The sequence below is a fragment of the Anser brachyrhynchus genome (genome assembly GCF_964034855.1).
Source record: "Anser brachyrhynchus genome assembly, chromosome: 9".
Classification (NCBI taxonomy): domain Eukaryota; kingdom Metazoa; phylum Chordata; class Aves; order Anseriformes; family Anatidae; genus Anser; species Anser brachyrhynchus.
This window is the reverse complement of record NC_137703.1, coordinates 28,515,552-28,539,600: the sequence shown is the minus strand read 5'-3', so window position 1 is coordinate 28,539,600 and position 24,049 is coordinate 28,515,552. Positions and strand designations below refer to the sequence as shown.

General features: G+C 51.0%; 1 long non-coding RNA gene across 1 annotated transcript in view; it reads left to right on the top strand.

The window, feature by feature from the left end:
• The first annotated feature begins 6,748 nt into the window (after positions 1–6,748).
• Positions 6,749–24,049, top strand: part of LOC308199706 — a 172,407-nt gene continuing 155,106 nt past the window's right edge. The window contains exons 1-2 of the long non-coding RNA XR_013954882.1: positions 6,749–7,765; positions 20,548–20,810. This is a non-coding gene — a long non-coding RNA (uncharacterized lncRNA). The remainder of the gene's footprint in view (positions 7,766–20,547; positions 20,811–24,049) is intronic.

The window sequence follows — 24,049 nt, the reverse complement described above, 5'->3', positions numbered from 1 at the left end:
TTTGGCACCACTGGGGATGCAGTGCAGTGAGTCCAGAGAGTGCACTGGCAACACTGGGGATGCAGTACAGTGAGTCCAGAGAGTGCACTGGCACCACTGGGGATGCAGTGCAGTGAGTCCAGAGAGTGCACTGACACCACTGGGGATGCAGTGCAGTGAGTCCACAGAGTGCACTGGCACCACTGGGGATGCAGTGCAGTGAGTCCAGAGAGTGCACTGGCACCACTGGGGATGCAGTGTAGTGAGTGCAGAGAGTGCACTGTGAACACTGGGGATGCAGTGCAGTGAGTCCAGAGAGTGCACTGGCACCACTGGGGATGCAGTGCAGTGAGTCCAGAGTGTGCACTGGCACCACTGGGGATGCACTGCAGTGAGTCCAGAGATTGCAGTGGCACCACTGGGGATGCACTGCAGTGAGTCCAGAGAATGCACTGGCACCACTTGGGATGCAGTGCAGTGAGTCCAGAGAGTGCACTGGCACCACTGGGGATGCAGTGCAGTGAGTCCAGAGAGTGCACTGGCACCAGAGGGAATGCACTGCAGTGAGTCCAGTGAGTGCATTGGCACCACTGGGGATGCACTGCAGTGAGTCCAGAGAGTGCACTGTCACCACTGGGGATGCAGTGCAGTGAGTCCAGAGAGTGCACTGGGACCACTGGGGATGCAGTGCAGTGAGTCCAGAGAGTGCTCTGGCACCACTGGGGATGCACTGCAGTGAGTCCAGAGAGTACACTGGCACCACTGGGGATGCAGTGCAGTGAGTCCAGAGAGTTCACTGGCACCACTGGGGATGCAGTCCACTGAGTCCAGTGAGTGCACTGGCACCACACGGGATGCAGTGCAGTGAGTGCAGAGAGTACACTGGCACCACCGGGGATTCACTGCAGTGAGTCCAGAGAGTGCACTGGCACCACCTGTGATGCAGTGCAGTGAGTCCAGTGAGTGCACTGGCACCACTGGGGATGCAGTGCTGTGACTCCAGAGAGCGCACTGGCACCACTGGGGATGCAGTGCAGTCAGTCCAGTGAGTGCACTGGCACCACTGGGGGTGCAGTACAGTGAGTCCAGAGAGTGCACTGACACCACTGGGGATGCACTGCAGTGAGTCCAGACAGTGCACTGGCACCACTGGGGATGCACTGCAGTTAGTCCAGAGAGTGCACTGGCACCACTGGGGATGCACTGCAGTTAGTCCAGAGAGTGCACTGTCACCACTGGGGATGCAGTACAGTGAGTCCAGAGAGTGCACTGGCACCAGTGGGGATGCAGTACAGTGAGTCCAGAGAGTGCACTGGCACCACTGGACATGCAGTGCAGTGAGTCCAGAGAGTGCACTGGCACCACTGGGGATGCACTTGAGTGACTCCACAGAGTGCACTGGCAACACTGGGGATGCAGTGCAGTGAGTCCAAAGACTTCACTGGCACCACTGTGGATGCAGTGCAGAGAGTCCAGAGAGTGCACTGGCACCACTGGGGATGCAGTGAAGTGAGTGCAGAGAGTGCACTGGCACCACTGGGGATGCACTGCAGTGAGTCCAGAGAGTGCACTGGCACCACTGGGGATGCACTACAGTGAGTCCAGAGAGTGCACTGGCACCACTGAGAATGCACTTCAATGAGTCCAGAGAGTGCACTGGCACCACTGGGGATGCAGTGCAGTGAGTCCAGTGAGTGTACTGGCACCACTGGGGATGCGCTTCAGTGAGCCCAGAGAGTGCACTGGCACCACTGAGAATGCACTTCAGTGAGTCCAGAGAGTGCACTGGCACCACTGGGGATGCACTGCAGTGAGTCCAGAGAGTGCACTAGCACCACTGGGGATGCAGTGCAGTGAATCCTGTGAGTACACTGGCACCACTGGGGATGCAGAGCAGTGAGTCCAGAGAGCTCACTGGCACCACTGGGGATGCAGTGCAGTGAGTCCAGTGAGTGCACTGGCACCACTGGAGATGCAGTACAGTGAGTCCAGTGAATGCACTGGAACCACTGGGGATGCAGTGCAGTGAGTCCAGAGAGTGCACTGGCACCACTGGTGATGCAGTACAGTGAGTCCAGTGAGTGCACTGGTACCACTGGGCCTGCAGTGCAGTGAGTCCAGAGAGTGCACTGGCACCACTGGGGATGCAGTGAAGTGAGTCCAGAGAGTGCACTGGCACCACCAATGATGCAGTACAGTGAGTCCAGTGAGTGCACTGGCACTACTGGGGTTGTAGTGCAGTGACTCGAGAGAGTGCACTGGCACCACTGGGGATGCAGTGCAGTGAGTCCAGAGACTTCACTGGCACCACTGGGAATGCAGTGCATTGAGTGCAGAGAGTGCACTGGCACCACTGGGGATGCAGTGCAGTGAGTCCAGAGAGTGCACTGGCACCACTGGGGATGCAGTGCAGTGAGTCCAGAGAGTGCACTGGCACCACTGGGGATGCACTGCAGTGAGTCCAGAGAGTGCACTGGCACCACTGGGGATGCACTACAGTGAGTCCAGAGATTGCACTGGCACCACTGGGGATGCAGTGCAGTGAGTCCAGAGAGTGCACTGGCACCACTGGTGATGCAGTTTAGTGAGTTCAGAGAGTGCACTGGCACCACTGGGGATGCACTTCAGTGAGTCCAGAGAGTGTACTGACACCACTGGGGATGCGGTGCAGTGAGTCCAGAGAGTGTACTGGCACCACTGGGGATGCAGTGCAGTGAGTCCAGAGAGTGCTCTGGCACCACTGGGGATGCACTGCACTTAGTCCAGAGAGTGCACTGGCACCACTGGGGATGCAGTGCAGTGAGTCCAGAGAGTGCACTGGCACCACTGGGGATGCAGTGCAGTGAGTCCAGAGAGTGCACTGGCACCACTGGTGATGCAGTCCAGTGAGTCCAGTGAATGTACTGGCACCACTGGGGATGCTGTGCAGTGAGTGCAGAGAGTGCACTGGCACCACCTGTGATGCAGTACAGTGTGTCCAGTGAGTGCACTGGCACCACTGGGGGTGCAGTGCTGTGACTCCGGAGAGCGCACTGGCACCACTGGGGATGCAGTGCAGTCAGTCCAGTGAGTGCACTGGCACCACTGGGTATGCAGTGCAGTGAGTGCAGAGAGTGCAATGGCACCAATGGGGATGCACTTCAGTGAGTCCAGAGAGTGCACTGGCACCACTGGGGATGCACTTCAGTGAGTCCAGAGAGTGCACTGGCACCACTGGGGATGCAGTGCAGTGAGTCCAGAGAGTGCACTGGCACCACTGGGGATGCAGTGCTGTGACTCCAGAGAGTGCACTGGCACCAGTGGGGATGGAGTGCAGTGAGTCCAGAGAGTGCACTGGCACCACTGGGTATGCACTGCAGTGAGTCCAGAGAGTGCACTGGCACCACTGGGGCTGCAGTGCAGTGAGTCCAGAGAGTGCACTGGCACCACTGGGGATGCACTGCAGTGAGTCCAGAGATTGCACTGGCACCACTGGGGATGCAGTGCAGTGAGTGCAGAGAGTGCACTGGCACCACTGGGGATGCACTTCAGTGAGTTCAGAGAGTGCACTTGCACCACTGGGGATGGGTTTCAAGCCAACTGCATTAACCGCTCATGCTTCTTTCTTATGAGACGTTAGTAAACCAATTACATAGCCTTGTCAAGACTAAATCACAGGTAAAAATCCTGTACATCTCATGTGGCCAACCACTCCCAACTAGGATTCCAAGAACCAGGAGGTTCGGTGAAAATAGGGCTAGTGCTATTAGAGGGGTGATTATTAGGGTAAGCCCTAAGCTGTCTTTAATGGAGAAGTATGGGTGGAATGGGATTTTGTCGCAGTCTGATACGATTCCTAGTGGGTTATTTGAGCCTGATTCGTGTAGGAAGGTTAGGTGGACTAGGGTGATTCCTGCAATTAGGAAGGGCAGTAGGAAGTGGATGGCGAAGAATCGGGTTAAGGTTGGATTGTCTACTGAGAATCCTCCTCAGGCTCATTCTACTAGAGTTTGCCCAATGTACGGGATGGCTGAGAATAGGTTGGTGATTACGGTGGCCCCTCAGAATGACATTTGTCCTCATGGTAGGACATACCCTACGAAGGCAGTTGCTATTAGGGTGAGTAGGAGGATTACTCCTGTGTTTCAGGTTTCTTTGTATAGGTAGGAGCCGTAGTAGAGGCCTCGTCCGATGTGTAAGTAGATGCAGATAAAGAAGAGCGAAGCACCGTTGGCGTGGAGGTTGCGGATGAGCCATCCGTACTGGACGTCTCGGCATGTGTGAGCTACTGAGGAGAAGGCGAGTGAAGTGTCTGCGGTGTAGTGTATGGCTAGTAGCAGGCCTGTTAGGATTTGTGTGGCTAAGCAGATGGCTAGAAGGGAGCCGAAGTTTCATCAGGCAGAGATGTTGGAGGGGGCGGGTAGGTCGATTAGGGAGTTGTTGATTATTTTTAGTAGGGGATGGGATTTGCGGATGTTAGGGGCCATTAGTGAGTCTGTGTGTTATTAGGATTATTACCAGGATGGAGAGGGCGAAGGATCCTAGGTAGGCCTTAATTAGCCCTGTGTGTATTGAGGTTGCGGCTTTGCTTGCGGCTACTTGTAGTTCAGCAAGGCCCTCTGGCCCTATTTTTTTGAGTCAGGAGAGGTCGATCAAGTGTAGGGCAATGTTTTGTCCCTTTTCTAGTAGGTTTTTGGAGAAGAATCGGTGTACTAGGGGGTTGAAGTACCCTAATGCAGAGGAGAAGTTTATGAGGGGGTTTGGTTTGGGGTGAGTGAGGGTGTGTGTTATGTTCGATAGTTCTAGGGCTAGGATGATTCCTAGGATTGTTATGAGGATGGCAGCGGTTTTGGTGATAAGGGGTATGGTTATTGGGGGGGTTTTGGTTGGTGTGATGAAAGAGGTAATGATTATTCCTGCTGTAATGCTGCCTAGGGCGAGTCGGGTTAGGGGGGCGGTGATTAGTGGGTTGTTTTCGTTTATTGATACTATTGGGGGGATTCGGGTTTGTCCAGCTTGGACTAGGATGGTTATGCGGATGCTGTAGGTTGCGGTGAATGCTGTGGCTATAAGGGTTAGGAGTAGGGCTCAAGTATTTAGGTATGATGTGTTTAAGCTTTCGATGATGAGGTCTTTTGAGTAGAATCCGGCTAGGAATGGGGTTCCTATCAGCGCCAGGTTTCCGATGGTTAGGCAGGAAGTAGTGACTGGGAGTATTTTCTGTAGGCCTCCTATCTTTCGGATATCTTGTTCTCCGTTTAGGTTGTGGATGATAGACCCTGAGCATAGGAATAGTATGGCTTTAAAGAAGGCATGGGTTGAGATGTGTAGGAAGGCTAGTTGTGGGAGGTTTAGTCCGATAGTGACTATTATTAGTCCTAGTTGGCCGGATGTTGAGAAAGCAATGATTTTTTTGATGTCATTTTGGGTTAGGGCGCATGTGGCAGCGAATAGGGTTGATAGAGCACCTAGGCATAGGCAGGCAGTTAGGGCTGTCTGGTTGGTGGCTAGCAGGGGGTGCATGCGGATGAGCAGGAAGATTCCGGCTACTACTATGGTACTGGAGTGCAGTAGGGCTGATACTGGGGTGGGGCCTTCTATTGCTGCGGGCAGTCATGGGTGGAGTCCAAATTGGGCGGATTTTCCTGCGGCTGCGAGGATTAATCCTATGAGGGGGAGGATTGGGGTTTGGTGGGGGTGTACGGCTTGTTGGATCTCTCAGGTGTTGAATGTTGAAGCTAGTCATGCTATGCTCAGGATCAGTCCGACGTCTCCGATTCGGTTGTAGATTACGGCTCGTAGGGCGGCGGTGTTGGCATCTGCTCGGCCTTGTCATCAGCCGATGAGAAGGAAGGACATGATTCGTACTCCTTCCCAGCCTACGAATAGGAGGAATATGTTGTTTGCGGTTGTTAGGAGGAGTATGGCGACTAGGAATGTCAGTAGGTAGGTGAAAAATTTTGTTACGTATGGCTCTGAGGCCATGTATCATATGGCGAATTGTAGGATTGATCATGTTACAAATAGGGCGATTGGAAGAAATGTTATTGAGTATTGGTCTATTTTTAGGCTCAGGGGGATTTTAAAGTTTATAATGAATTTTCACTCCCAGTGGCAGGTGACAGATTCTACTCCCGAGTAGATGAATGCGGTTGTAGGGGCTAGGCTAATTAGGAATGCGGTTTTAACAGCGCGGGTGGTGGCTTGTGGGGTGTTTTTAAAGTTTTTAAATAGAAATGGCAGGATGATTGGGGTTAGGAGGATTGTCAGCGTGAGTAGTGTGAGGGAGTTGATTAGTAGTGTGGGGTTCACTCCTTTTACTTGGATTTGCACCAAGATGGGTGGTTCCTAAGACCAGTGGATTGCTGTTATCCTTTAAAAGTAAGGGGGCTGAGGTTTTAGGCTCAGATGTAAGAGTTAGCAGCTCTTGTTGGTTAAACCCTCCCCTCGGCAGGTAAGAAGGTTTGAACTTCTATTCTTAGAATCACAGTCTAATGTTTGGTTTAAACTATACTTGCATGAGGGGATTCCGGAGATCAGTTCGGGTTTGAGGATTAGGAGGAATATTGGGATAATGTGGAGTGTTATGAGCAGGTGTTCTCGCGTGGTTGAGTTTTGCATAGATGTGATGTGGGAGGGGATTGAGCCTCGTTGGGTCATTAGTAGTATGAATAAGGTGTAGGAGGCGGTTAGTAGGGTTGCGATTCCTGTTAGGATGATCGTGAAGGCAGATCAGTTGAATAAGGTGATTATAATGGTTAGCTCTGCTATGAGGTTTGTTGTTGGGGCTATGTTTGTTAGATTGGCCAGCAATCATCAGGTAGCTATGAGTGGTAGGAGAGGTTGTAGGCCTCGTGTGAGTAGTAGAATTCGGCTGTGCGTACGTTCATAGTTTGTGTTGGCTAGGCAGAATAGTATGGAGGAAGTTAGTCCATGGGAAATTATTAGGATCATTGCCCCTGAGAATGATCAGTGGGTTTGGATTATTCCTGCGGCGATAACTAGGCCTATGTGGCTAACGGATGAATAAGCGATTAGTGATTTTAGGTCTGTCTGTCGTAGGCAGATTGAGCTAGTCATTAGGGCGCCTCATAGGGCCAGGGTTAGGAAGGGGTAGTGCAGGAGGTTGGACAGTGGGCCCATAAATAGAGTGACTCGTATAATTCCGTATCCTCCTAGCTTTAGTAGTAGGGCGGCGAGGAGTATTGAGCCTGCGATGGGTGCTTCTACGTGGGCTTTTGGCAGTCAGAGGTGTAGGCCGTATAGTGGGGCTTTTACTATGAATGCTATGAGCAGTGCTAGACCTGATAGTATTCCTGTCCATGAGGTGGATAGGGTTGGGTGGGTTAGTTGTAGGGTTGGCAGGTGCAGGGTGCCAATTTTCACGTATAGGTGTATGATTGTGATTAGCAGGGGTAGAGAGCTTACTAGCGTGTAGAATAGCAGGTAGATGCCAGCGCTTAGGCGTTCTGGTTGGTTCCCCCATCGGGTGATTAAGATTAGGGTGGGAATGAGGGTTGCTTCAAATGAGATGTAAAATAGTGCTAGTTCTGTGGTGGAAAAGGCTAGTAGGATGAATGGCTGGACTGCGACTAAGGTTGAGATAAAGATTCGTTTGCGTTGTAGGGGTTCTTGTTGCAGGTGGTTTTGGCTTGCTATGATTATGAGTGGGAGTAGTCAGCAGGATAGTACTAGGAGGGGGGATGAGATTTGGTCAATTCCTGTTCAGTTGGATAAAAATTTGTAGGGGTAGTAGGTTGGGATTAATCACTGTAGGCTTAGGGCAGCGATTAGGAGGCTGTATAAGGTGGTGTTAGTCCATAGAAATTTTGGTGGAGACAGCAGGGCTGTTGGAAGAAGTATGATTGTGGGTAGGATGATTTTTAGCATTGCAGGAGGTTTAGGTTGTGTAGATGGTCGGAGCCATGTGTGCGGGTGGAGGCTACTAGGATGGCCAGGCCTGTGCCCGCCTCACACGCTGAGAAGGTTAGCATGAGAATTGGTACCATGGTGAATGAGGAGACTTGGTTTTCGATGGATCATATTGATAGGCCTACGAATATCGATAATATTATGCTTTCAAGGCATAGTAGGGCGGATACTAGGTGGGTTCGGTGGAAGGCTAGTCCTAGTCCGCTGAAAATGAAGGCTGAGTAGAAGCTTAAATGTAGGGGCGACATAAGAAAGTTACAGGGTTGGCTGTAATCTGCTGGGTCGAAACCAGCTATCTTTTTGGTTAGACTAACTTTCTGTTATTCTGCTCATTCTAGGCCCCCTTGAATTCACTCGTAGGCCAGTCCGAGTGTTAGGAGAAGGAGGATCACTACAGTTCAGGTGAGGGTCATTAGGGGGGATTGGAGTTGGACGGCTCATGGCAGGGGGAGTAGGAGGGCGATTTCTAGGTCGAATAGGATGAACAGGATGGCTACTGAGGAAGAATCGGACTGAGAATGGTAATCGAGCAGATCCAAGTGGGTCGAATCCACATTCGTACAGTGAGAGTTTCTCTGAGTCGGGGTTTATTTGGGCGAGTCAGAAGTTTAATGCGGTTAGGGCGGCGCTTAGGATTGATGATAGGGCGAATATGAACATGAGTGCGTTCATTGCTCTCCTCTGGGTTTATACCAGATTCTAGAGATTGGAAGTCAATTGTAATTAATATACTAGAAGAGCAAGATCCTCATCAGTAGATGGTTATGTAGAGGAATAGTCAGATGACGTCTACGAAGTGTCAGTATCAGGCTGCTGCCTCGAATCCGAAGTGGTGGTCTGATGTAAAGTGGAACTTGATCAGTCGGAAGAGGCAGACGGTCAGGAAGGAGGATCCGATGATTACGTGGAGTCCGTGGAATCCAGTGGCAACGAAGAAGGTAGATCCGTAGACGCTATCGGCGATTGAGAATGGGGCTTCGTGGTATTCTATTGCTTGTAGGGCTGTGAAGTAGAATCCCAGGAGGATCGTTAGGGTTAGGGCGTGGATGGCGTGTTTTCGGTTTCCTTCTGTGATGCTGTGATGGGCTCACGTTACGGTAACGCCTGAGGCTAGTAGGATGGCTGTGTTTAGTAGGGGGACTTCTATCGGGTTGAGTGGTTTAATTCCTGTTGGGGGTCATTGGCCTCCTAGTTCTGGGGTTGGGGCCAGGCTCGAGTGGAAGAACGCTCAGAAGAACCCTAAGAAGAAGAATGCTTCGGATGTGATGAAAAGGATTATGCCGTATCGTAGGCCTTTTTGGACTGTGGGAGTGTGATGGCCTTGGAAGGTGCTTTCTCGTACAATGTCTCGTCATCATTGGAGTATTACTAGGAGTATTGAGATGAGGCCTAGGGTTAGTAGTATGGATGAGTTGTAGTGGAATCACATGATTAATCCTGAGGTTGTGAGTAGGGCGGCGGCTGCCCCGAAGATTGGTCAAGGGCTTGGGTCAACTATGTGGTATGAGTGTGCTTGGTGTGCCATTAGATGTTTTCTTGTAAGTATAGGCTTAGAAGGAGCACGAAGACGTAGGCCTGGATTATGGCTACTGCTACTTCTAGGATGGTTAGGAGTAGTAGGATGATTATTGTTAGGATGGATACTGCAGGAAGGGTGGGTATTAATGCAATGGAGGCTGTAGAGATGAGTTGGATGAGTAAGTGTCCTGCTGTAAGGTTGGCTGTAAGGCGGACTCCGAGGGCTAGGGGGCGGATTAGTAGGCTGGTTGTTTCGATCAGGATTAGTGCGGGGATTAGGGGTGTAGGGGTACCTTCGGGTAATAGGTGGGCTAAAGAGGCTGATGGTTGGTTTCGTAGGCCTGTTAGTAGTGTGGCGAGCCATAGTGGGAAGGCTAGGGCTATGTTCATAGATAGTTGGGTGGTTGGGGTGAATGTATATGGAAGGAGGCCTAGAAGGTTGATTGTAAGAAGTATGATTATTAGGGATGTAAATATTATGGCTCATTTGTGGCCATTTTTGTTGAGTGGGACTATTAGTTGTTTTGTGATTAGGTGAAGGAGTCATGTTTGGATAGTAGAAAGGCGGTTGTTGATTCATCGGTTGTTTGGGGACGGGAATAGTAGGGCTGGGAAGAGTAGGGATAGTAGGATTAAGGGGATGCCAAATAGATTGGGGCTGGAAAATTGGTCAAAGAAGCTTAGGTTCATGGTCAGGATCATGGTGTGGGTTTGGTAGTGAGGGAGGTCTTATTTGATGGGGGGTTGGTTGTGGTGAAGGCTAGTAGTTTTGGTTGGATGAGGAGTGCTAGGGTTAATCAGGTTATAATTATGATTGAAAATCATGGTGCGGGGTTAAGCTGTGGCATATCATTAAGGAGGGGGAAGTCCCTCTTTGGCTAGCTTAAAAGGCTAGTGCTGTTGCATAGCTTCTTAATGATTAGGATGATGATAGAAGGGACGATCAGGCCTCGAAATGTGGGAGTGGGGTTGATTCTACTACAATGGGTATGTAGCTGTGATTAGCCCCGCAAATTTCTGAGCATTGTCCGTAAAAAATCCCAGGCCGGGTGGTAATGAATGAAGTTTGGTTTAGTCGGCCTGGGATTGCGTCTGTTTTAACTCCGAGCGTTGGGACTGCTCAGGAGTGGAGTACGTCTCCTGCAGTAATGATCACGCGGATGGGGGATTCTATTGGGATAACTACGCGGTGGTCAACTTCTAGCAGTCGGAAGTGGCCGTTGGGTAAGTCTGGGGTGGGCACTATGTAGGAGTCGAATGATAGGTCTTTGAAGTCTGTGTATTCGTAGCTTCAGTATCATTGGTGGCCGATGGCTTTTAGGGTGAGGTCTGGTTCGTCGATTTTGTCCATTATGTAGAGGATTTGTAGGGATGGGAGGGCGAGGAGTACCAGGACGATAGCAGGTAGGATTGTCCAGATCAGCTCTACTTCTTGGGCGTCTACAGCATTGGACGAGAGTTTTTCTGTTAGTATGTGGGCTAAAAGGTAGAGAACTAGGCTGCAGATAGCTAGGGCAACGATTAGGGCGTGGTCGTGGAATTCAACGAGTTCTTCTATGATGGGTGATGAGGCGTCTTGGAATCCTAGTTGGGAGTGGTTGGCCACATGAGATGTACAGGATTTTTACCTGTGATTTAGTCTTGACAAGGCTATGTAATTGGTTTACTAACGTCTCATAAGAAAGAAGCATGAGCGGTTAATGCAGTTGGCTTGAAACCAGCATGTGAGGGTTCGATTCCTTCCTTTCTTGTACTTGGACGAAGGCCGGTTCCTCGAAAGTATGGTATGGGGGAGGGCAGCCGTGGATTCATTCAACGTTTGTGGTAGTTAGTTCTGGTTGTAGGACTTTTCGTTTGGCCGGAAAGGCTTCTCAGATGATGAATATTAGTATGATTACGGCTACTATTGAGATTAGGGAGCCGATGGAGGAAATGGTGTTTCATAGTGTGTAGGCGTCGGGATAGTCCGAGTATCGTCGGGGTATTCCTGCTAGGCCTAGGAAGTGCTGGGGGAAGAACGTTAGGTTTACTCTTGTAAATATTACCCCGAAGTGGGCTTTTGCTCATGTTTGGTGTAGGGTAAACCCAGTGAGTAGTGGGAATCAGTGAGTAAATCCTGCTAGAATGGCAAAGACGGCGCCTATGGATAGGACGTAGTGGAAGTGGGCAACTACGTAGTACGTGTCGTGCAGGGCGATGTCTAGGGAAGAGTTTGCAAGAACGATTCCTGTTAATCCTCCGATGGTAAATAGGAAGATAAATCCTAGAGCTCATAGTATTGGGGGGGTCTCACTTGATTGTTCCTCCGTGCAGGGTGGCTAGTCAGCTAAATACTTTGATTCCGGTAGGGATGGCAATGATTATAGTGGCTGATGTAAAGTAGGCTCGGGTATCAACGTCTATTCCTACTGTAAACATGTGGTGAGCTCAGACGATGAATCCTAGGAAGCCGATGGATAGTATGGCTCAGACTATTCCCATGTAGCCGAAGGGCTCCTTTTTGCCTGAGTAGTACGTGACTACGTGTGAGATGATTCCGAACCCCGGTAGGATCAGAATATAGACTTCTGGGTGTCCGAAGAATCAGAATAGGTGTTGGTACAGGATTGGGTCTCCTCCTCCAGCGGGGTCGAAGAATGTGTTGTTTAGGTTTCGATCAGTTAGTAATATTGTAATAACGGCGGCGAGTACGGGGAGTGATAGAAGGAGTAGGATGGCGGTAATTAGTACGGATCAGACAAATAGTGGGGTTTGGTATTGTGAGAGTGCGGGGGGTTTTATGTTGATGGCTGTGGTGATAAAGTTGATGGCCCCAAGGATGGAGGAGATACCGGCTAAGTGGAGTGAGAAGATAGCCAGGTCTACTGAAGCTCCGGCGTGGGCAAGGTTACCTGCTAGGGGAGGGTAGACAGTTCAGCCTGTGCCGGCGCCAGCTTCTACAGTGGATGAGACTAGTAGTAGGAGGAATGATGGGGGGAGGAGTCAAAAGCTTATGTTGTTTATTCGCGGGAATGCTATGTCGGGGGCACCGATTATGAGGGGGACTAATCAGTTGCCGAATCCTCCGATCATGAGCGGATGCAGTGCAGTGAGTCCAGAGAGTGCACTGGCACCACAGGGCATGCAGTGCAGTGAGTCCAGAGAGTGCACTGGCACCACTGGGGATGCACTTCAGTGACTCCAGAGAGTGCACTGGCACCACTGGGGATGCAGTGCAGTGAGTCCAAAGACTTCACTGGCAAAACTGGGGATGCAGTGCAGTGAGTCCAGAGAGTGCACTGGCACCACTGGGGATGCACTGCAGTGAGTCCAGAGAGTGCACTGGCACCACTGGTGATGCAGTACAGTGAGTCCAGAGAGTGCACTGGCACCACTGGGGATGCACTGCAGTGAGTCCAGAGAGTGCACTGGCACCACTGGGGATGCACTACAGTGAGTCCAGAGATTGCACTGGCACCACTGGGGATGCAGTGCATTGAGTCCAGAGAGTGCACTGGCACAACTGGGGATGCACTTCAGTGAGTCCAGAGAGTGCACTGACATGACTGGGGATGCAGTGCAGTGAGTCCAGAGAGTGCACTGGCACCACTGGGGAAACACTGCAGTGAGTCCAGAGAGTGCTCTGGCACCACTGGGGATGCAGTGCAGTGAGTCCAGAGAGTGCACTGGCACCACTGGGGATGCAGTGCAGTGAGTCCAGAGAGTGCACTGGCACCACTGGGGATGCAGTCCAGTGAGTCCAGTGAGTGCACTGGCACCACTGGGGATGCAGCGCAGTGACTGCAGAGAGTACACTGGCACCACCGGGGATTCACTGCAGTGAGTCCAGAGAGTGCACTGACACCACCTGTGATGCAGTGCAGTGAGTCCAGTGAGTGCACTGGCACCACTGGGGATGCAGTGCTGTGATTCCAGAGAGCGCACTGGCACCACTGGGGATGCAGTGCAGTCAGTCCAGTGAGGGCACTGGCACCACTGGGGGTGCAGTACAGTAAGTCCAGAGAGTGCACTGACACCACTGGGGATGCAGTGCAGTGAGTCCAGACAGTGCACTGGCACCACTGGGGATGCAGTGCAGTGAGTCCAGAGAGTGCACTGGCACCACTGGGGCTTCAGTGCAGTGAGACCAGAGAGTGCACTGGCACCACTGGGGATGCAGTGCAGTGAGTCCAGAGAGTGCACTGGCACCACTGGGGATGCACTGCAGTTAGTCCAGAGAGTACACTGTCACCACTGGGGATGCAGTACAGTGAGTCCAGAGAGTGCACTGGCACCAGTGGGGATGCAGTACAGTGAGTCCACAGAGTGCACTGGCACCACTGGACATGCAGTGCAGTGAGTCCAGAGAGTGCACTGGCACCACTGGGGATGCACATCAGTGACTCCAGAGAGTGCACTGGCACCACTGGGGATGCAGTGCAGTGAGTCCAAAGACTTCACTGGCACCACTGGGGATGCAGTGCAGTGAGTCCAGTGAGTGTACTGGCACCACTGGGGATGCACTTCAATGAGCCCAGAGAGTGCACTGGCACCACTGAGAATGCACTTCGTCAGTCCAGAGAGTGCACTGGCACCACTGGGGATGCACTGCAGTGAGTCCAGAGAGTGCACTAGCACCACTGGGGATGCAGTGCAGTGAATCCTGTGAGTACACTGGCACCACTGGGGATGCAGTGCAGTGAGTCCAGAGAGCTCACTGGCACCACTGGGGATGCAGTGCAGTGAGTCCAGAGAGTGCACTGGCACCACTGGAGATGCAGTACAGTGAGTCCAGAGACTTCACTGGCACCACTGGGGATGCAGTGCAGTGAGTCCAGAGAGTGCACTGGCACCACTGGGGATGCAGTGCAGTGAGTCCAGAGACTTCACTGGCACCACTGGGGATGCAGTGCAGTGAGTCCAGAGAGTGCATTGGCTCCACTGGGGATGCAGTGCAGTGAGTCCAGAGAGTGCACTGGCACCACTGGGGATGCACTGCTGTGAGTCCAGAGAGTGCACTGGCACCACTGGTGATGCAGTACAGTGAGTCCAGAGAGTGCACTGGCACCACTGGGGATGCACTGCAGTGAGTCCAGAGAGTGCACTGACACCACTGGGGATGCACTACAGTGAGTCCAGAGATTGCACTGGCACCACTGGGGATGCAGTGCAGTGAGTCCAGAGAGTGCACTGGCACCACTGGGGATGCACTGCAGTGAGTCCAGAGAGTGCACTGGCACCACTGGGGATGCACTTCAGTGAGTACAGAGAGTGCACTGACACCACTGCGGATACAGTGCAGTGAGTCCAGAGAGTGCACTGGCACCACTGGGGATGCAGTGCAGTGAGTCCAGAGAGTGCTCTGGCACCACTGGGGATGCAGTGCAGTGAGTCCAGAGAGTACACTGGCACCACTGGGGATGCAGTGCAGTGAGTCCAGAGAGTGCACTGGCACCACAGGGGATGTAGTGCATTGAGTCCAGAGAGTGCACTGGCACCACTGGTGATGCAGTCCAGTGAGTCCAGTGAATGCACTGGCACCACTGGGGATGCTGTGCAGTGAGTGCAGAGAGTGCACTGGCACCACCTGTGTTGCAGTACAGTGTGTCCAGTGAGTGCACTGGCACCACTGGGGATGCAGTGCTGTGACTCCGGAGAGCGTACTGGCACCACTGGGGATGCAGTGCAGTCAGTCCAAAGAGTGCACTGGCACCACTGGGGATGCAGTGCAGTGAGTGCAGAGAGTGCAATGGCACCACTGGTGATGCACTTCAGTGAGTCCAGAGAGTGCACTGGCACCACTGGGGATGCAGTGCAGTGAGTCCAGAGATTGCACTGGCACCACTGGGGATGCAGTGCTGTGACTCCAGAGAGCGCACTGGCACCACTGTGGATGCAGTGCAGTGAGTGCAGAGAGTGCACTGGCACCACTGGGGATGCACTTCAGTGAGTCCAGAGAGTGCACTGGCACCACTGGGGATGCAGTGCAGTGAGTCCAGAGAGTGCACTGGCACCACTGGGGATGCAGTGCAGTGAGTCCAGAGAGTGCACTGGCACCACTGGTGATGCAGTGCAGTGAGTCCAGAGAGTGCACTGGCACCACTGGGGATGCACTGCAGTGAGTCCAGCGAGTGCACTGGCACCACTGGGGATGCAGTGCAGTGAGTCCAGTGAATGCACTGGCACCACTGGGGATGCTGTGCAGTGAGTGCAGAGAGTGCACTGGCACCACCTGTGTTGCAGTGCAGTGAGTCCAGAGAGTGCACTGGCACCACTGGGGATGCACTGCATTGAGTCCAGAGAGTGCACTGGCACCACTGGTGATGCAGTCCAGTGAGTCCAGTGAATGCACTGGCACCACTGGGGATGCTGTGCAGTGAGTGCAGAGAGTGCACTGGCACCACCTGTGTTGCAGTACAGTGTGTCCAGTGAGTGCACTGGCACCACTGGGGATGCAGTGCTGTGACTCCGGAGAGCGCACTGGCACCACTGGGGATGCAGTGCAGTCAGTCCAAAGAGTGCACTGGCACCACTGGGGATGCAGTGCAGTGAGTGCAGAGAGTGCAATGGCACCACTGGTGATGCACTTCAGTGAGTCCAGAGAGTGCACTGGCACCACTGGGGATGCAGTGCAGTGAGTCCAGAGATTGCACTGGCACCACTTGGGATGCAGTGCTGTGACTCCAGAGAGCGCACTGGCACCACTGTGGATGCAGTGCAGTGAGTGCAGAGAGTGCACTGGCACCACTGGGGATGCACTTCAGTGAGTCCAGAGAGTGCACTGGCACCACTGGGGATGCACTGCAGTGAGTCCAGAGAGTGCACTGGCACCACTGGGGATGCAGTGCAGTGAGTCCAGAGAGTGCACTGGCACCACTGGGGATGCAGTGCAGTGAGTCCAGAGAGTGCACTGGCACCACTGGGGATGCACTGCAGTGAGTCCAGAGATTGCACTGGCACCACTGGGGATGCAGTGCTGTGACTCCAGAGAGCGCACTGGCACCACTGGGGATGCAGTGCAGTGAGTGCAGAGAGTGCACTGGCACCACTGGGGATGCACTTCAGTGAGTTCAGAGAGTGCACTGGCACCACTGGGGATGGGTTTCAAGCCAACTGCATTAACCGCTCATGCTTCTTTCTTATGAGACGTTAGTAAACCAATTACATAGCCTTGTCAAGACTAAATCACAGGTAAAAATCCTGTACATCTCATGTGGCCAACCACTCCCAACTAGGATTCCAAGAACCAGGAGGTTCGGTGAAAATAGGGCTAGTGCTATTAGAGGGGTGATTATTAGGGTAAGCCCTAAGCTGTCTTTAATGGAGAAGTATGGGTGGAATGGGATTTTGTCGCAGTCTGATACGATTCCTAGTGGGTTATTTGAGCCTGATTCGTGTAGGAAGGTTAGGTGGACTAGGGTGATTCCTGCAATTAGGAAGGGCAGTAGGAAGTGGATGGCGAAGAATCGGGTTAAGGTTGGATTGTCTACTGAGAATCCTCCTCAGGCTCATTCTACTAGAGTTTGCCCAATGTACGGGATGGCTGAGAATAGGTTGGTGATTACGGTGGCCCCTCAGAATGACATTTGTCCTCATGGTAGGACATACCCTACGAAGGCAGTTGCTATTAGGGTGAGTAGGAGGATTACTCCTGTGTTTCAGGTTTCTTTGTATAGGTAGGAGCCGTAGTAGAGGCCTCGTCCGATGTGTAAGTAGATGCAGATAAAGAAGAGCGAAGCACCGTTGGCGTGGAGGTTGCGGATGAGCCATCCGTACTGGACGTCTCGGCATGTGTGAGCTACTGAGGAGAAGGCGAGTGAAGTGTCTGCGGTGTAGTGTATGGCTAGTAGCAGGCCTGTTAGGATTTGTGTGGCTAAGCAGATGGCTAGAAGGGAGCCGAAGTTTCATCAGGCAGAGATGTTGGAGGGGGCGGGTAGGTCGATTAGGGAGTTGTTGATTATTTTTAGTAGGGGATGGGATTTGCGGATGTTAGGGGCCATTAGTGAGTCTGTGTGTTATTAGGATTATTACCAGGATGGAGAGGGCGAAGGATCCTAGGTAGGCCTTAATTAGCCCTGTGTGTATTGAGGTTGCGGCTTTGCTTGCGGCTACTTGTAGTTCAGCAAGGCCCTCTGGCCCTATTTTTTTGAGTCAGGAGAGGTCGATCAAGTGTAGGGCAATGTTTTGTCCCTTTTCTAGTAGGTTTTTGGAGAAGAATCGGTGTACTAGGGGGTTGAAGTACCCTAATGCAGAGGAGAAGTTTATGAGGGGGTTTGGTTTGGGGTGAGTGAGGGTGTGTGTTATGTTCGATAGTTCTAGGGCTAGGATGATTCCTAGGATTGTTATGAGGATGGCAGCGGTTTTGGTGATAAGGGGTATGGTTATTGGGGGGGTTTTGGTTGGTGTGATGAAAGAGGTAATGATTATTCCTGCTGTAATGCTGCCTAGGGCGAGTCGGGTTAGGGGGGCGGTGATTAGTGGGTTGTTTTCGTTTATTGATACTATTGGGGGGATTCGGGTTTGTCCAGCTTGGACTAGGATGGTTATGCGGATGCTGTAGGTTGCGGTGAATGCTGTGGCTATAAGGGTTAGGAGTAGGGCTCAAGTATTTAGGTATGATGTGTTTAAGCTTTCGATGATGAGGTCTTTTGAGTAGAATCCGGCTAGGAATGGGGTTCCTATCAGCGCCAGGTTTCCGATGGTTAGGCAGGAAGTAGTGACTGGGAGTATTTTCTGTAGGCCTCCTATCTTTCGGATATCTTGTTCTCCGTTTAGGTTGTGGATGATAGACCCTGAGCATAGGAATAGTATGGCTTTAAAGAAGGCATGGGTTGAGATGTGTAGGAAGGCTAGTTGTGGGAGGTTTAGTCCGATAGTGACTATTATTAGTCCTAGTTGGCCGGATGTTGAGAAAGCAATGATTTTTTTGATGTCATTTTGGGTTAGGGCGCATGTGGCAGCGAATAGGGTTGATAGAGCACCTAGGCATAGGCAGGCAGTTAGGGCTGTCTGGTTGGTGGCTAGCAGGGGGTGCATGCGGATGAGCAGGAAGATTCCGGCTACTACTATGGTACTGGAGTGCAGTAGGGCTGATACTGGGGTGGGGCCTTCTATTGCTGCGGGCAGTCATGGGTGGAGTCCAAATTGGGCGGATTTTCCTGCGGCTGCGAGGATTAATCCTATGAGGGGGAGGATTGGGGTTTGGTGGGGGTGTACGGCTTGTTGGATCTCTCAGGTGTTGAATGTTGAAGCTAGTCATGCTATGCTCAGGATCAGTCCGACGTCTCCGATTCGGTTGTAGATTACGGCTCGTAGGGCGGCGGTGTTGGCATCTGCTCGGCCTTGTCATCAGCCGATGAGAAGGAAGGACATGATTCGTACTCCTTCCCAGCCTACGAATAGGAGGAATATGTTGTTTGCGGTTGTTAGGAGGAGTATGGCGACTAGGAATGTCAGTAGGTAGGTGAAAAATTTTGTTACGTATGGCTCTGAGGCCATGTATCATATGGCGAATTGTAGGATTGATCATGTTACAAATAGGGCGATTGGAAGAAATGTTATTGAGTATTGGTCTATTTTTAGGCTCAGGGGGATTTTAAAGTTTATAATGAATTTTCACTCCCAGTGGCAGGTGACAGATTCTACTCCCGAGTAGATGAATGCGGTTGTAGGGGCTAGGCTAATTAGGAATGCGGTTTTAACAGCGCGGGTGGTGGCTTGTGGGGTGTTTTTAAAGTTTTTAAATAGAAATGGCAGGATGATTGGGGTTAGGAGGATTGTCAGCGTGAGTAGTGTGAGGGAGTTGATTAGTAGTGTGGGGTTCACTCCTTTTACTTGGATTTGCACCAAGATGGGTGGTTCCTAAGACCAGTGGATTGCTGTTATCCTTTAAAAGTAAGGGGGCTGAGGTTTTAGGCTCAGATGTAAGAGTTAGCAGCTCTTGTTGGTTAAACCCTCCCCTCGGCAGGTAAGAAGGTTTGAACTTCTATTCTTAGAATCACAGTCTAATGTTTGGTTTAAACTATACTTGCATGAGGGGATTCCGGAGATCAGTTCGGGTTTGAGGATTAGGAGGAATATTGGGATAATGTGGAGTGTTATGAGCAGGTGTTCTCGCGTGGTTGAGTTTTGCATAGATGTGATGTGGGAGGGGATTGAGCCTCGTTGGGTCATTAGTAGTATGAATAAGGTGTAGGAGGCGGTTAGTAGGGTTGCGATTCCTGTTAGGATGATCGTGAAGGCAGATCAGTTGAATAAGGTGATTATAATGGTTAGCTCTGCTATGAGGTTTGTTGTTGGGGGTAAGGCTATGTTTGTTAGATTGGCCAGCAATCATCAGGTAGCTATGAGTGGTAGGAGAGGTTGTAGGCCTCGTGTGAGTAGTAGAATTCGGCTGTGCGTACGTTCATAGTTTGTGTTGGCTAGGCAGAATAGTATGGAGGAAGTTAGTCCATGGGAAATTATTAGGATCATTGCCCCTGAGAATGATCAGTGGGTTTGGATTATTCCTGCGGCGATAACTAGGCCTATGTGGCTAACGGATGAATAAGCGATTAGTGATTTTAGGTCTGTCTGTCGTAGGCAGATTGAGCTAGTCATTAGGGCGCCTCATAGGGCCAGGGTTAGGAAGGGGTAGTGCAGGAGGTTGGACAGTGGGCCCATAAATAGAGTGACTCGTATAATTCCGTATCCTCCTAGCTTTAGTAGTAGGGCGGCGAGGAGTATTGAGCCTGCGATGGGTGCTTCTACGTGGGCTTTTGGCAGTCAGAGGTGTAGGCCGTATAGTGGGGCTTTTACTATGAATGCTATGAGCAGTGCTAGACCTGATAGTATTCCTGTCCATGAGGTGGATAGGGTTGGGTGGGTTAGTTGTAGGGTTGGCAGGTGCAGGGTGCCAATTTTCACGTATAGGTGTATGATTGTGATTAGCAGGGGTAGAGAGCTTACTGGCGTGTAGAATAGCAGGTAGATGCCAGCGCTTAGGCGTTCTGGTTGGTTCCCCCATCGGGTGATTAAGATTAGGGTGGGAATGAGGGTTGCTTCAAATGAGATGTAAAATAGTGCTAGTTCTGTGGTGGAAAAGGCTAGTAGGATGAATGGCTGGACTGCGACTAAGGTTGAGATAAAGATTCGTTTGCGTTGTAGGGGTTCTTGTTGCAGGTGGTTTTGGCTTGCTATGATTATGAGTGGGAGTAGTCAGCAGGATAGTACTAGGAGGGGGGATGAGATTTGGTCAATTCCTGTTCAGTTGGATAAAAATTTGTAGGGGTAGTAGGTTGGGATTAATCACTGTAGGCTTAGGGCAGCGATTAGGAGGCTGTATAAGGTGGTGTTAGTCCATAGAAATTTTGGTGGAGACAGCAGGGCTGTTGGAAGAAGTATGATTGTGGGTAGGATGATTTTTAGCATTGCAGGAGGTTTAGGTTGTGTAGATGGTCGGAGCCATGTGTGCGGGTGGAGGCTACTAGGATGGCCAGGCCTGTGCCCGCCTCACACGCTGAGAAGGTTAGCATGAGAATTGGTACCATGGTGAATGAGGAGACTTGGTTTTCGATGGATCATATTGATAGGCCTACGAATATCGATAATATTATGCTTTCAAGGCATAGTAGGGCGGATACTAGGTGGGTTCGGTGGAAGGCTAGTCCTAGTCCGCTGAAAATGAAGGCTGAGTAGAAGCTTAAATGTAGGGGCGACATAAGAAAGTTACAGGGTTGGCTGTAATCTGCTGGGTCGAAACCAGCTATCTTTTTGGTTAGACTAACTTTCTGTTATTCTGCTCATTCTAGGCCCCCTTGAATTCACTCGTAGGCCAGTCCGAGTGTTAGGAGAAGGAGGATCGCTACAGTTCAGGTGAGGGTCATTAGGGGGGATTGGAGTTGGACGGCTCATGGCAGGGGGAGTAGGAGGGCGATTTCTAGGTCGAATAGGATGAACAGGATGGCTACTGAGGAAGAATCGGACTGAGAATGGTAATCGAGCAGATCCAAGTGGGTCGAATCCACATTCGTACGGTGAGAGTTTCTCTGAGTCGGGGTTTATTTGGGCGAGTCAGAAGTTTAATGCGGTTAGGGCGGCGCTTAGGATTGATGATAGGGCGAATATGAACATGAGTGCGTTCATTGCTCTCCTCTGGGTTTATACCAGATTCTAGAGATTGGAAGTCAATTGTAATTAATATACTAGAAGAGCAAGATCCTCATCAGTAGATGGTTATGTAGAGGAATAGTCAGATGACGTCTACGAAGTGTCAGTATCAGGCTGCTGCCTCGAATCCGAAGTGGTGGTCTGATGTAAAGTGGAACTTGATCAGTCGGAAGAGGCAGACGGTCAGGAAGGAGGATCCGATGATTACGTGGAGTCCGTGGAATCCAGTGGCAACGAAGAAGGTAGATCCGTAGACGCTATCGGCGATTGAGAATGGGGCTTCGTGGTATTCTATTGCTTGTAGGGCTGTGAAGTAGAATCCCAGGAGGATCGTTAGGGTTAGGGCGTGGATGGCGTGTTTTCGGTTTCCTTCTGTGATGCTGTGATGGGCTCACGTTACGGTAACGCCTGAGGCTAGTAGGATGGCTGTGTTTAGTAGGGGGACTTCTATCGGGTTGAGTGGTTTAATTCCTGTTGGGGGTCATTGGCCTCCTAGTTCTGGGGTTGGGGCCAGGCTCGAGTGGAAGAACGCTCAGAAGAACCCTAAGAAGAAGAATGCTTCGGATGTGATGAAAAGGATGATGCCGTATCGTAGGCCTTTTTGGACTGTGGGAGTGTGATGGCCTTGGAAGGTGCTTTCTCGTACAATGTCTCGTCATCATTGGAGTATTACTAGGAGTATTGAGATGAGGCCTAGGGTTAGTAGTATGGATGAGTTGTAGTGGAATCACATGATTAATCCTGAGGTTGTGAGTAGGGCGGCGGCTGCCCCGAAGATTGGTCAAGGGCTTGGGTCAACTATGTGGTATGAGTGTGCTTGGTGTGCCATTAGATGTTTTCTTGTAAGTATAGGCTTAGAAGGAGCACGAAGACGTAGGCCTGGATTATGGCTACTGCTACTTCTAGGATGGTTAGGAGTAGTAGGATGATTATTGTTAGGATGGATACTGCAGGAAGGGTGGGTATTAATGCAATGGAGGCTGTAGAGATGAGTTGGATGAGTAAGTGTCCTGCTGTAAGGTTGGCTGTAAGGCGGACTCCGAGGGCTAGGGGGCGGATTAGTAGGCTGGTTGTTTCGATCAGGATTAGTGCGGGGATTAGGGGTGTAGGGGTACCTTCGGGTAATAGGTGGGCTAAAGAGGCTGATGGTTGGTTTCGTAGGCCTGTTAGTAGTGTGGCGAGCCATAGTGGGAAGGCTAGGGCTATGTTCATAGATAGTTGGGTGGTTGGGGTGAATGTATATGGAAGGAGGCCTAGAAGGTTGATTGTAAGAAGTATGATTATTAGGGATGTAAATATTATGGCTCATTTGTGGCCATTTTTGTTGAGTGGGACTATTAGTTGTTTTGTGATTAGGTGAAGGAGTCATGTTTGGATAGTAGAAAGGCGGTTGTTGATTCATCGGTTGTTTGGGGACGGGAATAGTAGGGCTGGGAAGAGTAGGGATAGTAGGATTAAGGGGATGCCAAATAGATTGGGGCTGGAAAATTGGTCAAAGAAGCTTAGGTTCATGGTCAGGATCATGGTGTGGGTTTGGTAGTGAGGGAGGTCTTATTTGATGGGGGGTTGGTTGTGGTGAAGGCTAGTAGTTTTGGTTGGATGAGGAGTGCTAGGGTTAATCAGGTTATAATTATGATTGAAAATCATGGTGCGGGGTTAAGCTGTGGCATATCATTAAGGAGGGGGAAGTCCCTCTTTGGCTAGCTTAAAAGGCTAGTGCTGTTGCATAGCTTCTTAATGATTAGGATGATGATAGAAGGGACGATCAGGCCTCGAAATGTGGGAGTGGGGTTGATTCTACTACAATGGGTATGTAGCTGTGATTAGCCCCGCAAATTTCTGAGCATTGTCCGTAAAAAATCCCAGGCCGGGTGGTAATGAATGAAGTTTGGTTTAGTCGGCCTGGGATTGCGTCTGTTTTAACTCCGAGCGTTGGGACTGCTCAGGAGTGGAGTACGTCTCCTGCAGTAATGATCACGCGGATGGGGGATTCTATTGGGATAACTACGCGGTGGTCAACTTCTAGCAGTCGGAAGTGGCCGTTGGGTAAGTCTGGGGTGGGCACTATGTAGGAGTCGAATGATAGGTCTTTGAAGTCTGTGTATTCGTAGCTTCAGTATCATTGGTGGCCGATGGCTTTTAGGGTGAGGTCTGGTTCATCGATTTTGTCCATTATGTAGAGGATTTGTAGGGATGGGAGGGCGAGGAGTACCAGGACGATAGCAGGTAGGATTGTCCAGATCAGCTCTACTTCTTGGGCGTCTACAGCATTGGACGAGAGTTTTTCTGTTAGTATGTGGGCTAAAAGGTAGAGAACTAGGCTGCAGATAGCTAGGGCAACGATTAGGGCGTGGTCGTGGAATTCAACGAGTTCTTCTATGATGGGTGATGAGGCGTCTTGGAATCCTAGTTGGGAGTGGTTGGCCACATGAGATGTACAGGATTTTTACCTGTGATTTAGTCTTGACAAGGCTATGTAATTGGTTTACTAACGTCTCATAAGAAAGAAGCATGA